Below are 13693 nucleotides of genomic sequence, written 5' to 3'. Positions count from 1 at the left end.
GTCCTTAATGGGTAGAGTCGATCGTCCTTATTCTTAGCTGATTAATGATGACGCAGCACTTTATCTTTATTGGCCTGTAGTGGACAGCTATCTGGACAGCTAGGTGGTAATACTGGATGGCAGATAGGGAATTTGCTTTTACCGAAAGTTGATATCTTGGTAATTTGTCGTTTTGTGCAGACACTGTGCTGGTAGGAGACAAGGTCATTCAGTCTTTCCTTTTCCTTTCCTGTCTTTTTCTTTTTCAATTTTTTTTTGAAATGAGATTAGTCAAAGAGTCCCAAAAATCAATGAGATTAGATTCAGTGTCGGCAGCAAAAACTGCGAACTCATTTTCATCATGGTCGGGTTTTCTTCTGGATCAGGCTCTTGACTGCTAGAGACAGATTTCATACTGCTATCATCACTGGAAAGAGACCGAAGGAACTGTTCCTTCATATAATCCATTCTTTTGATAATTAATTCTTGTTCGGACAAATTTGGATACTTTTGTCGTAATTCTGTTTGAATCTGTAAAAATGGATTCTTTATTATTGGAGTTACTGGGAGTAATTTAAGAACAGCATCCCAGCATGCTTTTGTATGGGTATGAATTTTCTGTAAAGTCTCTTGCTGTTACTTAGGGGTATCAAATCCTTTTGTCCACCACTTCACAAAGAAATCTCTGGAGTCGTGGGACTTTGTTCTGGAAGTCACATTGGAAATCCGATTTCCATATCTATAGAATTCCAAAGTGGATAACAAAATGGACAACTGATTTGGACATAGAAATATCTTTGCATACTGGAAGGTGACAGTAGGCAATTTGCTATTCATTAAAGGCCTGTCTAATGAGTTTTGAAAAAATATCTAAGTGAAGCCCGAACTTATCCCCACCAAACGAGAAACCAGTTTGGGAGATCATTTTTAAGAACGTCGGGAACAATGCGGAGAAACCAAAAATGGCTCCGAGGGGCATTCTGATAATAAAATGCATAAGTGAATGCATCAATATAATCTCAATAACTGTAACAGGATTCCTTGTTACGGATATCCAAGGTTTTGGTAACATGGGGATGCATACCCCAAGCAACCATAGGCATAATTTTCTGGATGGTAGCTTTGCTGAAATTAATAGGGCTAGCAGTTCTATTGGGATCATCCAAAGTATGTTTGAACTCAATAAAAGCAGTATCAACGAGGATTTGTTCATGGATGTATCTGTATTGATCAAAATGAGGCGGAAATTGTTGAGTGGTGAGATACCTTCGTTTGATCTCCTATGGATCCGACACCCATTGTTCATCTTCTGTATTAATGTAGAGAACTGTTTCCTTAATTATTGTATTCTTTATATAAGGTTCTGGAGGAGTAAGAAGGACATCTTTAGCCGTTTGGCTAGCTTTCCCTTTTTTGCTGTTAAGGGTAGCTTGAAGCCCTAAGAATTCTGTATGATACGAATTCTGTACATGGTAAGGGTTAGAACCCCTTCCGCGGCCCCGGCGGCCTGGGCCTCGGCCTTTACTGGACATGTGAACCCTGCAAGTATTCACGGGTTAGAAAGTCTGGTAAAGAATTCTATTCACCTTTAATATACTCGATATCAAAATCAAATGTTGAAAGTAAGCTTTGCCAGGAAGCAAGATTCTGGACATCTTTTTTAAAGATTTGTTTGGCTGCAGAACAGTCAACATGAATAAAAAATTGCTGATTTAATAAATTATCTTGGAATTTGGAAACACATTTAGCAATGGCTAAACATTCCTGTTTAATAGTCAGATAATTTAATGCTGCTTGTTTCCAATTTCCTGAAGTAAACCGTAAAAGTTCTTCTTTTTGATTGGTGGGATTAAATTGTTTTAAAATACCTCCATACCCTTGATTTGAGGTATCAATTTTGACAATCTTTTTCCATGCTGGATTTGATAAAGCAAGACAAGGAAGAGTTTTTGCTTTAAGCTTTATTTTCTGAACAGCTTTGGTATGTTCTGGTGGCCATGGTGGAGGATTTTTCCGAAGTCTAGTATAAAGGATTGCAGCATCTTGTGCTAACTGATAGTAGTAATCACTAATATAATTGAGACTACCAAGAAATCTCTATAATTGAGTTTTATCTTTTATTTCATCTGGAAATTTAGATGCAAATTCCATACTTCGGTCAATAGGGGGATTATAGTACCATTATGAATATTATGGCCTAAAAAACGTACTGTAGTTTGAAAAAGTTTCATTTTTGGTGCAGAAATTACCAAACCATTTCTGATAATAACATACTTTAAAATATTATGATGTTTAATATGCTGGTCAATGGATGATGAAAAAATAAGAACATCATCAATATAATAAATAGCAAATTCTATATAAGAGGTAAGTATATGATTCATAATAAGTTAAAATTTAGATGGAGCATTTTTTTAATCTAAATGACATAACATTCCATTCAAAATGTCGAAATGGTACTGTAAAAGCAGTTTGATACTTATCTTGTTTAGCAATTTGAATATGCCAATATTCTGATTCCATATCAAATTTTGAAAAATAATTGGATCATGTAATCGATCTAAAAGATCTTTCTTATTCGGAATAGGATACCTAATCCATTTTAAGGTATCAATGAGAGGTTTGTAATTGATGATCAATCTTGGCACACCTCTTTTAATTTCTGCATTTTTATTAACATAGAAGGCTGTACAACTCCAAGGAGAATAACTTGGACGAATTAGCTTCTTCTGGAAAATGTTATTTATTTCTGTTTTACACATTTCTAAATGCTCTTTTTTCATTTGAATAGGTTGGGATTTGGTAGGAATTTCACGTTTATTAAATCCTGGTTCATACGGAAAAGAAACAAAGTGTTTCTTTTTTTCCCAAAAAGCATTGGGAACATCACTGCAGATTTCAGCCTGAAATTCGTTTTCAAGCGATTTGATTTTATTCTGCAAATAAGATTGCTGTAACCCTTGTTCTGCAGTGAGAAAATGTATCTCTGTTTGAAGGAAATTAATTTGCTTTTCCTTAAAATTAACTCGATCCTTAATTTGATCTAATTCTGTGGTATAAGGTTTTGTAATAAATTCAAAAATAGTCGGTTGATTACTTATGATTGTATGAATGCCAGTGGAATCAACTTTTGTGATTGGCATTAATAAACATAGGAAAGGTGTCCCTAAAATAATAGTTTGGGGCATATTTTTGATCAGGACAAATGAGGTTAGAAGACAAATGCCCTGGTTATATATGAGAACTTCTGGAAGTTTATAACAAACATTCATTGCCACTAGCATTGGTTAGTGACTGAGTAGTTCTCTGGAAATATTTGATAGGCATTAATCCTTCCTATATGTAATTCATATCAGCACCACTATCTACAAGAACGACAGCATCTTTTATTATAAAATCTGGTTTTATAATAAAAATTATCTTGATATACCATTTCTGGAAAGTAACCTGATTCATTAACATGTGATATTGATTATCAGATGGATTAGGGTGTTCATGACTGGATTCTTCTTCGGTGACGCCTTTGTTTTGGGGAGGTATCTTCTGTTGGCCTAATTAAATATTAATTTTCTTAATATCAGCAGTAATTGCTAAATTTGCTGTTTGGAGATGTTTAATTTCTGTTTTTAAAACATTAACTTCCATCTTAAGATCCTGAATTGTGATAGGTTTTTCGTCAGAAGTATGCTATAATCGATTATAAACTTCTTTTATACTGTAATGATTAGGAGGAAGGCAAATATCTTCCTTTTTATGCTGTTGGTAATACATTTCTAGAAATTTTAATTTCATTTCAGGATTGCTGATTTGGTCAGCAATGTTTAACATTTGCTGTTCATTATCAGTAAGGACATTTAGATTATGCCCTCCTATGTCAAGTCTATTCATTTCAACTATTGCATTCCAATAGTTTGCTTCTGAAATTTGATTAATATTATTTTGTTTTCAGGGACAAATTTCTGGAGTTGAGTTAGATTCGGAATCGGACTCAGAAGGTGAATTAAGTTTAGCAAGTCCATCATCTGAACTAGAACTAGTATCGAATTCGGCTTCAGATAAGGCTTGAAGAATCTACTATTGGAAATGATCATCAAGTGCCTTCTCATTTAATTTTTGTTGGATTTTAGATCGGCATTGATTAGCATAATGCCCTGTTACATTTGTAACATTTTATTGCGGATTTATCTTTCCTGGATGAGGCTTTTTGTTTGCCTTTAGATCGGTGGGGTGAATTTTGTTGATAACTCGATTTAGGAGTTTTGTATTTTTTGTATTTTTTAGAATAATGTTTTGAAGATTTTTTAAATTTTTACTTTCTGTTTTTTTGAGGGATACTGTGTTTTCCTAAATCAAGATTTTCTCCAAGAAAAATATTAGGAATTTAGGACATGCTATATTAGGAATCATAGTCTTCTTCAGCTTGAACAGCTTAAACAACAGTATTATTCTCATTTAGAGAAACACCAGAAACTCCAATCTTTTCCTTTATGGTGTATAGAAAATAACAACATTCCAGAGACATAAAGGAAAAGATTGAAAAAGATGTTATTTTTCATATACCATAAAGGAAAAGATTGGAGTTTCTGGCATTTCTCTAAATGATAATAATATTGTTGTTTAAGTTGTTCAAGTTGAAGAGGATTATGATTCCTAAAATACCATGTTCTAAATTCCTGATATTTTTCTTGGAGAAAATCCTGATTTAGGATTTTTCGATTTTCACTTCCTGGTGTGAAATCCATTAAACTTCAAAATTCATATCACTGGTCATTGGACTATATGCCCCTCTGGATTCATACACACCACGTAGTATTTGATTTTCTGAAAATTGAATTCCTTGTATCATTGGATTTGTAGGATTGTCAGGATTTGTATCACTTGGAGGTCTAAATGGCATTCCTTATAATACAGGCTTTATGGGTTCTGAAGTAGATTGTCTAGAAGATTCAAGTAGATCTACTCTATAAGATGGAGCAGTTCTAAAACTGGCACTAGACATGCTTTTGGATAATGGCCGGTTTGGCCTATTAAAAGAGAGGTATATATATTACCTCCTTGCGTCTGTATTACATCATCTATGGATTGTCTTACGATGGGTCGAACTGGAACAGCGCTAGGAATTTGCCATCGTTCTGGAAATGTTATATTTTGCCAAGGTATCATTCTTGGAACAGCAACTTGACTACTAAAAATGTTGGTATCAATTAGGACTGTATGTCCTAACTCACTCTGTTTTTTGGTATAAAGATTTAGGGTGGTTAATACCTTCAAATGAATCCTAGAGATTACTGTAAAAGCTGGTGCTCCAGGAAAATACTGATAGGCATGAGAAAGAATCCTGAGAAAGAATCCTAAGTTCTAAAACTTTTGACAGGTTAGGGTCAATAAGTGCTACACTTTGGTTTGGATATATATTAAAATATATTGGACCATAGGAGAGACTGGTTTCTATGGCTCCCATAAGAGATGCTCTCCAATCGAGACATCTACCATCTTTGAGAGTGCATTTAATACTGGTATTTTGTCCTAATAAGGCCAAAGGTTTGAATGCTATCTGAACAAGTCCTATATGAACATATTTATACTTTTGTAAGAATGGATATAAATCCTGTATATGCAAGAGATACATAACCTCATCATTATTCTGTATAGGTACAACATGCTCAAATGTTTTAATTATTTTTCTACTGGTGAAGTCAAAGGTTCTTATTTTATAGATAGTATCAAGCTTGACTTTTGGGATAGTCCATTTGTCTAAGGCTTCCCTTACATCCTGGTAGGCAACTAATTCCCTTGCTTCTGATGTAAAACCTATTGTATTGGCTACTGTAGTGATGGACTCATCTGTAGGTGCAATACTCATTCGGTTGTATTGGGACCATATATGTATAATTTAATTATAATATAATCATAATATAAATAGTACTAAACTTGGCTCTCATACCAATTAAGGTGCTTGACACCGGATAACGCTAAGCACATTTATCAACGACTTACAAGGATACGACCTAACCGCAATTACTAATGGAGTGTTAACTGAAATATTTAATTTACCCTTCATTTATAGTGCTAGTTGAAAAAATGTCTATTATTTTGAATAACTTTTTAGTGCTTTTAGAATATTAAATTTGTGTTGGGGTTTTGAAATTTATTCACTTTGCTTGTTCTTGGTTTTCTAAAAATACTCTTTAGAAAATTTTATTTTCTTGTTTTGTGTTTTTTTATTTTTACTAAATTTTTTTAATATTTGAAGTAATTTTTTTAATTTTTAAACACATCTAATATAAATACAAATATACATAAAAAATATAATTTTTGTGAAAAATCTTTTAAAAATTCATTAAATATTAAAAATACAAAAACATACGAGAATTTAGTATATTTTTTGTATTTTTATGTATTTATTAATTTTTTAAAATATTTTTTCATAATTTTTTTTTTATTTTTTAGATACATCTAAGTAAGGTGTATTTAAAATATTAAAAAAAATAAAATTTTAAAAAAATTCATTAAAAATAAGAAGACATGAAAAATAAAAAAACTCTAGTTATGTTTGGTTAGCTTCTCTAAATATATTTTCACTTTTAGTTTTGATTGTTTCGTTTGTTTAGAGTTTTTAAAAATTAATTTGACTTATTTTTGAAAACTCTTTCCAATGTAGGAAAATTTGAGCTAATCGGTCGTTTTCCCAACGTCTGGCCAATTGACCGGTCGGTTTACTGGAAAAGTGTTATTTTTTTTAATTATTTATTTTTTTATTTTTGCAATTAGTACCTGTTATTTTTTATATTTTAAATAAAAAAAAATTGAAATTTTTTAAAAAAAATTATGAGCTTTGAATAGAATCTTGAGTTGTGCGTTTGGTTGAGTTGTAAGTTTTTATATCAAATATCGTATGTCATATTAAAAATTTGAAACTCAATTCAAAATTCTTAAAACTCTTTTTAGAACTCTTAACTAGATAAATTTTTTACACTCAAATCATTATTTTAAAATTCACTAATTCAAAATACAATTCTATTTTCGAATCATAATTCTAAAACTATTCTAAACACCCCCGCAGTTTCTAAAAAATTCCAAAAATTTCTAATCATATACACATTATTTTTTGAAAGAAAAGAAACGGGAAAATGAGTTACTATTATTGCATGTAAAACAATTTTAACTACTCTGTCCAGTGACTGATGGTGACAATTGAAACAATTAAAAATTATTTTTAGATGATTTTCTTTTTAGTGATATTTTTTCATATTTTGTTGTCTAAATTATAATTACAACATTTGAAGTTTACTTAAAATATGAGTTGTCCATGTGATTTATAAAATTATAAATATTATCTCATAAGAATTTTTTATTTATCAAAATTAATTGAAAAAATAATATTCTTTTAACTGTTTTTTCATATAATGATTAACATTACTTGAATTATTAATTAAAATAATTTTTTGATATAATTATAATTGTTAATTGACTGATATAATTATAATTGTTAATTGACTTGATTTATTAATAATAAGGGTTTTGTTATAAAATTAAAAATTTCAAGGGTGGGATGTAATTTTTTTAATTATAAGGGATAAATTGTATTTTAAGTAAATTTTAGAGTGTATTTGTAACAATATTTGGAATATCAAACTGAAGTTTTTTGTTGCCAGTTTTTGGTTTTAGTGATTTTTTTTATAACATTTTAGTTTTAATTTTGGACTTTAGTTTCACATAATGTGAGATTCACTTTAAATATAAAATTTTAAATTTTTTAATTTTTTTTTAAATTTACTAAATAAAAAATAATTCAAGAAGTTATTTCATTTATATTTGTTTTGTATTTATTGATTTTTTAAAATATAGTGGGTAAATTATAAATAACAAATATACCCTTGTTTAAAATATGGATTATTTTGTGATTTTAGAAATTATATGGTTTTGATTGATTTTTTGAAAATTGAGTATTTTTATTTTTAGTGTATTTTTATTTTTAGAGATTTAAAAAATATATATATTTTAAGTAAATTTTTTATTTTTTAAATGCACATTATCTAGATACATTTAAAAAGTAAAATTTTTATAAAAAAATATTTAGAAAATTTAATAAATACATAAGAACATGAAAATATATTGAAAATTTTTATTTTTTTGTATTTGATTAATTTTTTAAAATATTTTTCATAAATGTTATGGTGTATCGGTTTTTTTTAAGATTTTTTCATAAATATTATGGGGTATCTTAAATTTTTTTTTTAAATATTTAAATTTTTATTTAATTAAAAATATAAAATATAAAAAAATAATAATTTTCTGATAAAGGGGTTTAATATTTTGAATACAAGCAAGGTGATAATTAGAATAATCCTTGGTAGCTCGAAATTCGGTGCCTCGATTTCGGCCCGAAACACAAAACGACGTCGTTTTGGATTTCTCTTTTTTTTTTTTTTTCTTTTTCTTGCTTTTTGAATTAGAATACAGAGAGATAGAAGACAGAAAAGAGAAAGAGAAGGAGAAAAGAGGAAGAGAGAAAGAAGAGGAGGAGAAGAAAAGAAGAGAAAGAGACACTCGCCATCACCGGCGCCATCACTACCATCCCCGGCGACTGCCATCACCGATCTAAAGATGATGATCTGAAGATGATGTTGATCTGGAGATGATGAGTATATATATATATTTTTTTAGTTCTGAATCTGAATCTGTTTTCTGTATATTTATTTATTTTTTACTTGTTCTGGATCTAAAAATAAATAAATAAATAAATAAATTGTTGATGATGATGATGATGGTGATGATGTTGATGTTGTTTTCTGTATATATATATATATATATATATTGGTTGTTTTGGATCTGAATCTGTTTTCTGTATATATATATATATATTTTAGTTGTTTTGGATGTGAAAAAAAATAAATAAAAAAAAAATTTGTTGATGATGATGATGATGGTGATGATGTTGATGAAGATGTTGATGTTGAAGAAACCCAGCTTGTGAATCTGTGTATCTTTGGCGTGTGTTTGATGTGAATCTGTTTTGATGTTTTTGCTGCTTTGAGCCGTCTGCACTTTTCCTCTTCTTCTTCTCTTCTTTTTCTTCTTCTTCAACTTCAGAAAATGGCGAAGAGAAAAAAAAACATCAAAACGACGTCGTTTGGTGTCGGGCCATTCGAGCCACGCCTTTTTTGAGCTACCAATCGGAGTTGTGATAATTATTCTTTTGTTAGAATTTTTAATGTAACAGAGTTAATGTAAAAAACAATAAAACAATTGTTCTTATTGAGCATTAAAATTGTTTAAATTATTATGGGAATTGCATTCATATCATTAAAAAAAATATTAATTTGATAATCCATTAACAAAAAGAGTCTTGAAAGGTGCGTTGTAATTTTTAAAACTATAATGGGTAATTTGTATTTTAAATAAATGAGCATTAAAATTGTTTAAATTATTAGGGGAATTACATATTTTATATCATTAAAAAATATTAATTAACTTGATAATTTATTAATAAAGAGAGTCTTGAAAGATGAGATGTAATTTTTAGAACTATAAAGGGTAATTTGTATTTTAAATAAATTTTAGGAAGTATTTGTAATTTGTTCAAATGTTTTTTGCAAATATTATTCTTTTAGATTTGCTTGGGTTATGTTCATCTGAATAAGGTTTACTAAAATAACTAAACCCCAAAAACTACTTTGATTACTCAAAACTGAACCATATATATATATATATATAGATGTAAAATCAAAAGTAGTAGAATAGCAAAGGGGGTTTGAACATTTTTGGGATTTCAATCTTCCTTTGTTTTGGATAAAAATATTTTATTGCAATCGGATTTTGCATTAAACTAGGTGGTCAATTGAAATATTTTTATTTTTATTTATTCTATTAGAAGTTAGGAAGATGTTTTTTCAGATTAAAGTGGGTTTATGTAAGATGGTTTCTGTTGAAATATGGATTTTGGAGAGTAGAGTTTCTCTATTTGTTTTCTGTTGTTATGGGCACCAGCTTCTGAGTTTAAATAAAGAGGAGATTACAAAAAATAATAATAATAATAAATAAAATTTACGGTTAAGACTTTTGTAACAAAATATTTTTTTAATTTTTAATTGTCATTTGTGTATTTTTGTTAAGTAAAATTTACGATAAAAAAATATTTTAAACATTTTATGTATACATTGAGTTTAATGGATAAAATATTTTATTTTTGTAATGAAAATAAGTAATAGGTGAATGATTAATATTGACAAAAATTCAAAAGAGCAGGATTTAAATTTGATAAAATTAAAAATTCAGGTTTATTTTGTTATAAGAGTTCAACTTTGTTGTATTTTTTGAAATAACTTACAGTATAATTAGAAGTTGATGGAAATTTTTCTTTTTATTTAGGAACTTTAGTTTTTATTTTTATTTATTATCAAGTCAACAAAAACCATGCTTAATTTTATTTATTATTTTATTATTATCTCTTTTAGGTAGCTTAATTGTATATGGGTTAATCTGAATTTGGTTGTGGATCCATTAGCTCAAAAGTTGGCAAGAGCGGTCAAATGCTATTCTTATGGGTTTGGAAGGATAGTGGTCCGAATCCACTTGGATCCTTTGTTATTGAGGGGGTTGGGTGGGAAGTGAATTTTTAGTTTTTGTCAGTAAAAAATTAGGTGAAAAAAATTTGGAGAGTTTGGGATCGATTTTTTTAATGTTTTATGAAAAAATATGTAAAAAATAAAAATAAAGATAAATAGAGAAATAGAAATAAATTTTTATTTTAGGAAAAATTAGTCTAAGGTTCTTCTTTCATTTTTAGTAATGAAAAAGATTCACAATATTATTTTATGATGTCTAAGGTTCTTCAACTCCGCACTCATATATCATAGAGAAATTTGACTCTTTCAAATTAAACCTCATCTCTCTCTCTCTCTCTCTCTCTCTCTCTCCGCGCCGTAGTCTCTCGCCTCTGTGACCCTGACTCTGTCGTCTGCTCCACCTGCGTCACCGTTACTGACTCTTTTCATTCTCACGTCATGAAACCTCCATTTACTTCGATTATCAAGCACTTGGTTGAATCTCTAGTCACTGAACAAGATTAAAGAGATTTGGTTTCTAAATCTCATTTTGTAGCAATATCTCTCTCCTGCTTGCGTTGGTGGGTTCGGCGATGGTGGGGTAGGGGTTGCTATGGTAGCTCAGATTTGGCTTGATTGCGACAACGATTGTGATTTGTTTTGTAGCGATCTCTCTCTCTTACCAAATCATCTAGTTGTCATGATGCATAGAATTCTCAGAAGGTCATATATATATATATATATATAATCATCTAGTAGACATATATATATATACTTCTATGTTCTTAATTTCTATTTTTGTTTTGTGAATTGTTTTATTAGTTCTTAGTTTTGATGATATTTGCTTTAAATTTGATCGATAAAGTCGGATTTTTCAATTACTATTTGATATGCTTAAGACCTTTTACTTTCTTTGTTCCCCTAATATCTTATATTTCGTAATTTAGAATTTCAAAGAAAATTCAGAGAATTTCTCTGGCCTTCCTAGAATTTCTCTAGCCTTCCTAGGATTTCTCTGTTTGTTTTAAGGTTTATAAGCTAAATGAAGAGAGCACAAATGGGCTGAAGTGACAGATTTGAATGAGAGAGTATTGTTGGTGGGTACAAATTGCTCCTACTCTGTTTCTATTACAAATTTTGATTGATGCAAATGGAAGAATTGTGTTTTCTTTTTAGATGAATGAACTTGAGGCATATAGTCAATGGGAAACTGGAATTTTCAGTTTGGAGGATGGGAGTGTTAGGCCATTAGTCTTTTACCATAACTTTGCTGACATTTTTTGGCCTTCCCTAACTTGGCTATTTTCTCCAAATTCATCTTTTATACTTGTCTTGAAAGTAAAGTTTCAAATACATTTTTTTTAAGAAGCCCCTTAAAGTTTTGATTTTGAATCATTATTACAGTCCTTTGTTATTTGAACTTAGAGAAATTTTTGCGAAAGCTAGAGAAATTCTCTGGAAATTCAGATAAAATCTCTAGACTGGAATTCAAAGAAATTCTCTAGTTTTCCTAGAATTTCTCTGGAGAGAAATTCTTAGGTAAGTCTAGAGAAATTCTCATAATTTTTTTGGATCGAATTTTCTCTAAATCGATGTTGAAAGATTTTAGACATTATGAAAATATTAGATGTCTTTTATGTTATAAAATCTTAATACTATAGACCCTAAAAGGAAATCCCTTTTATTTTTTTTATATGATTTTTTTATTTGGGGCTATTTTAGTGGATTTTATAATATTTTGGTTAAAATTTAATGTTACCAAACGAACTAGAATATAATTGGTGATAGAAAAAGTGATGCCCATTAAAAAAAAGATAAATACATTTGTTTAAAATACAAATTGTCTTTTTTAATTTGAAAAATTATAAATATCTTTTTGTCAGAATTTTTTATTTAACAGAAAAAAAAAATTTAACTGTTCTCCTATAACCAAACCAAATCAAGCCTTAAGTCCCATCAAATGGGGTCGGCTGCATGAATTCTTTTTCTCCACTTGACTTTATCCAAGGCCATTTCGTTAGTCAAATTAAAGAGATTTATATCTCTATTTACTAAACTAGTCCACATCAATTTAGGTCTATCACTTCCCGTAACATTACCATTTAGCATCACTGTATCTCATCTCTTCATTACTGCCTTTGTTGGTTTCCGTTATATATGATCAAACCATCTCAATCTATTCTCTCTCAATTTATCTTCTATCGGTACCACTCTTACCCATTCTCGAATATACTCATTCATAACTCTGCCTTTTCTAGTCTTGGTACACATTCACCTTAGCATCCTAATTTTAGCAACATTTATCTTATCTACATGTTGTTTCTTAATTACCCAACATTTCGTCCCGTACAACATTGTTGATCTAATAGCCGTTTTATAGAACTTCCCTTTTAGTCTAATAGGTACTCGTTTATCGCACAGTAGTCCAGACACGCTCCTTTACTTAAGCCACCATGCCTTAATTTTGAGGACCACATTCGCTCCAATCTTTCTAGTCATTGAGATAATTGATCCTAAATAACGAAAATATTCACTCTTAGGTAGTTCTTAATTCTCAATCTTCACTTCTCCTCTACTTCCATTGTGTTTGTTACTAAAATTACACTCCATATACTCTGTCTTAGTTCTGCTTATCATAAATCCTTTAGATTTAAGTGTTTTTCTCTAAATCTTCAACTTAGTGTTAACTCTTTCTCTAGTTTCATCTACTAACATGATATCATTTACAAAAAGCATACACCATGGCACATCATCCTAAATATTGCGCGTCAACTCATCTACAACTAAAGCAAAAAAATAAAGACTTAAGGTTGATCTTTGGTGTAACCCTGCAACAATTAGAAATTCACTCGTCTCTCTAGTAGACGATCTAATAGTGGTCACCATACCTTCATACATATCCTTAATCACATCAATATAATATTTTGTCACTTCTTTCTTCTCTAACACCCCACCAGATTATATCCCAAGGCACTCTACTATATGCTTTCTCAAAATTGATAAAAATAATATGAATGTTTCTTTTCTTTTCTTTTCTCTATACTTTTCTATTACTCTTCTCAAAAGATAGATCGTTTCCATTGTTAACCTAAACCAAATCAAGTCTTAAGTCCCATTAAATGGGGTCGACTACATAAATCAGTCTTTTCTATGCGGCTCTATCAAAG

The 13693-nt window shown here is 29.7% G+C and overlaps 1 long non-coding RNA gene across 1 annotated transcript; it reads left to right on the top strand.

The window, feature by feature from the left end:
- The first annotated feature begins 3458 nt into the window (after nt 1–3458).
- On the top strand, nt 3459–4285 carry LOC145792633 (uncharacterized). The gene is made up of 2 exons (XR_014332297.1): nt 3459–3823; nt 3929–4285. It is a non-coding gene; the product is annotated as an uncharacterized LOC145792633 (long non-coding RNA).
- The last annotated feature ends 9408 nt before the right edge of the window (nt 4286–13693 follow it).

The sequence above is a fragment of the Camellia sinensis genome, chromosome 6, assembly GCF_055761805.1.
Source record: "Camellia sinensis isolate YWXY chromosome 6, ASM5576180v1, whole genome shotgun sequence".
Taxonomy (NCBI): Eukaryota; Viridiplantae; Streptophyta; class Magnoliopsida; order Ericales; family Theaceae; genus Camellia; species Camellia sinensis.
This window is presented reverse-complemented; position numbering and strand designations above follow the sequence as displayed.